This window comes from Triticum dicoccoides, chromosome 5A (genome assembly GCF_002162155.2).
Source record: "Triticum dicoccoides isolate Atlit2015 ecotype Zavitan chromosome 5A, WEW_v2.0, whole genome shotgun sequence".
Lineage (NCBI taxonomy): Eukaryota > Viridiplantae > Streptophyta > Magnoliopsida > Poales > Poaceae > Triticum > Triticum dicoccoides.
This window is the reverse complement of record NC_041388.1, coordinates 443,139,942-443,143,838: the sequence shown is the minus strand read 5'-3', so window position 1 is coordinate 443,143,838 and position 3,897 is coordinate 443,139,942.

Here is a 3,897-nt window from a genome sequence, read left to right as displayed (position 1 = left end):
GAGGCATCGAAGAGAAAGAATTGGAAGGTGCGTGAGGCTCTGAAGGGGAACGCTTGGATCCTCAAGATCAAACATGACACTGCCATCTCCGTCAACCACATTTCGGAATTCTTTAACCTTTGGATGCTTGTGCATGACTTCCACCTTGATGATCAAGCCGAAGATAACATCATTTGGAAGCACGCGAGCAATGGGATCTACACGGCGAGCACCGCCTACAAAGCACAATTTTTAGGCCTGACTCTGTCCCCCATGGACCGCATGGTGTGGAAGGCTTGGGCACCTCCAAAGGTTAAATTCTTTGCTTGGCTGGCCTTGCAAGATAGGATTTGGACTGCCGATCGTTTGGAGAAGCGTGGTTGGCCAAACTGTGGCCCTTGCCCGCTTTGCAAAAGAGAACAAGAAACGGGGATACACCTCTTTGTCAAGTGTCGCTACACACTTAGGCTCTGGAGATCAATCGTCGAGAAGCTTGGGCTCACGCACATGGACACCTCCGATTGGCAGTTAGAAGCAACCGTCACTGAGTGGTGGCAAAAAAGAACCGACGACCGCAACCCTCACCGCCACGCAATGGCTTCCCTCACCATGCTCGTTTCTTGGACCATTTGGAATGAGAGAAACGCCCGCGTATTTCGTCGAAAAAGCGCACCACCGCCGGTCCTCCTAACCAGCATTTTAGAAGATGCTAAACTTTGGGTTACTGCTGGCGCAAGAAAGCTAGGGAACATCATATTGTACAAGTAATTGTCATGCCGCTTATTTGGGAGTGCATTGTAAAACTCTAAACTCTTCTCTCCCTTATTTAATTGAAGAGGCAAATCTTTTGCCTCCGTTTCAAAAAAAAAAAATTATCAGCTAGGACCATCAATTATCCATGTCCCAGGCCCCCTATGTCCTCTGATCAGGAGCAAATCCCACGACCAACAAGGCACCAACCACACTTTGAAAAGATTTTATCATCACAAGAAGACAACTAACTCTTCTTGAAAAGTGTTCCACCTTTTGTTCACTCGGGTTGATTGGCATTGCACATGCTGTCAAACTACAGATGATCTCTTCAATCATGCGCCCAAGAGATCAACCGCGACACGACCAGAGTGTTGCACAGAAACTGTTACCACAATCCGTAGACGCCAGACAGCATAGCGACGGACGGAAAGCTAGAAACAGTTACAGTATTGGTTCTGTTGCATTTGGAGGAAATCAACAGCAGGACCATCCATGCTTCTGGGTGCCCTAATGTCACATTTATTTGCACCGACGGGTTCTAGCAAAACTCGTGTCGTTCCAAGTAGGCGCAGGAGTCGTTGATTTCGGTGAAGAAGGTTGTACCGCACGGCTGCAAGTCTGGTCTGCTAGTTGCGTCTCTTTTCTTAACACAGTATAGACGTAAAAACTCATACATACGTGCATACACTGACCCCTATGAACGTATACATTCTATTCTTATGAGCATCTTCGAAAGACTGAGCCGGCATATTATCTTGAGATTTACAAAGTCACCGTAAGCGTCTCGTCATCGACGGAAACGTCTCCTCCCACTAAAAACGCATTACCGAAAATTCAAAAATAATGCGAGCATCAGGACCCTGATGGGCTCTAACCATAGGTTGGTTCGCTGCTAGCTGCGCCTCTGCATCGTGGACATGGTGGTAACGGATGTTTCTTCACACGTCGCTTGCAATAACTGTTTTCTCTCAGGAGATACGTGTTTCGTGCGACTAAATGTGTTTCCTGTAACACGTACGTCTCTAGGTTACGCATCAGACCCAGACCCAGACAAACAACTGCCGCCGTGCCCACAGCCACCAGTACTCTTCCATGAGATCGCGGTGCCTTGAAAGCAAAATTTACGCAACCTGACAACGGTCCATAAGTACCAGGTGCTCTAGTAAATGTTCCTAATTCACTCACGTTTGGGTTACCTTCATGAAATAGCATCAACTAGAGGCCAGCCTACAGCAGCGCAGGTATAGCCTCTCAAGTTCGAACAGCAGCATTGGTAAAAAGGGCGTGGTTTCTCTACATGTCATGGGACAAAACAAGCTCGGGGACTACGCTCTCGGCTTGCTCCAACTGCGACGCAAAGCTAGCAGATCGAAGAGCTAAATTAGACGGGATAATAATTAACCTAAATGTCAGCCTTCGTTATCAGCGTTTTAACTCTGAATCAATCAAAAATCACAACTCCGAGAACATTTCCAATCCTACGAGGTGTTGTTGGGGCTGTTACCTGCGGATCCGGCAAGGAAGGTGCTGGCTACTACTAATCGGCGGCGCATCAAATCTGACATGACACGGGAGAAATGACGGCCCAATCATCATTATCATCAGCTAAAACTTGCAAGAAATGACGGACCTGATGGCTTCCCTGCAGAATTCTATCAGAATTTCTCGGATATCATCAAGTCTGACCTTTTGGAGTTGTTCAATTGTCTTCATGTCGATCAACTTGACCTATTCAGGCTGAATTTTGGCGAGATTGTTTTGTTGCCGAAGATTAAGGAGGCTGAACGGATCCAATAATATAGACTCATATGCCTACTTAATGTCAGCTTTAAAATTTTCACCAAAGTAGCTACGAATAGGTTAAACTCGATAGCTGACCATGTTGTCCGGCCATCTCAAACGGCGTTCATGCAAGGAAGGAATATACTCGATGGCGTAGTATTCCTGCATGAGACCGTTCACGAGATGCACCGAAAAAACATGAGTGGAGTAGTATTCAAAATTGACTTTGAAAAAGGCTATGATAAGGTTAAATGGTCTTTCCTTCAACAGGCCTTAAGGATGAAAGGTTTCTCTGATAAATGGCGTCAATGGATCCACAATTTTGTAACTGGAGGTAGCGTGGCCATCAAAGTCAATAATGATGTAGGCCATTACTTTCAGACAAAAAAAAGACTACGACAGGGTGACTCCATGTCCCCAATGTTATTTAACATTGTTGCTGACATGTTGGCCATTCTGGTTGAGCGCGCCAAGCAGGACGGACAGATTGCAGAAGTAGTGCCACACCTTGTGGATGGTGGCCTCTCTATTCTGCAATATGCCGATGACACAGTTCTTTTTATGGAACATGACCTGGACAAAGCTCGAAACCTGAAACTCTTGCTTTCAGCATTTGAGCAAATGTCGGGTCTTAAAATTAACTTCCATAAAAGCGAACTTTTCTGCTTTGGAGAAGCCGTTGAGGCAGCGGCCGATTATGCTGACCTGTTTGGTTGCGCACATGGCCATTTCCCAATTAAATGTCTGGGAATACCGATTCATTATCGACGTCTCACCATTGCGGAGTGGAAGCATGTAGAGGAGCGGTTAGAGAAACGGTTGAGCAGCTGGAAAGGCAAGCTGCTCTCTGTTGGAGGGCGGCTGGTTTTGATTAACTCTTTCCTCACAAATATGGTCCTCTATATGCTTTCTTTTTTCCAACTCCCAAAAGGGGTCCTGCAAAGACTGGACTATTTCAGATCCAGATTCTTTTGGTAAGGAGATGGGGAAAAGAAAAAATACAGACTAGCCAAGTGGAGTGTGGTTTGTAGGCCCAAAGACCAAGGTGGCCTTGGAATTCATGACATGCAGGTTAAGAATGAGGCTCTCCTTAGTAAATGGTTGTTCAAACTTCTTACTGAGGATGGTGTTTGGCAAACCATACTGCGCAACAAGTATCTAGGCCTTAAGGCGGTGTCTCAGGCATATTGGAAACCTGGCGACTCGCACTTTTGGGCTGGCCTAATGGCGGCAAAGAAACATCTCTTTCGCTTTGGGTCTTTCGCGATAAAGGACGGGTCAGAGATTCGTTTTTTGGGAAGATATCTGGCTAGGCGGTACCACTCTCCGAGAATAATATCCAGCCTTGTACAACATTGCTCGCGATAAGAATAATACTATTGC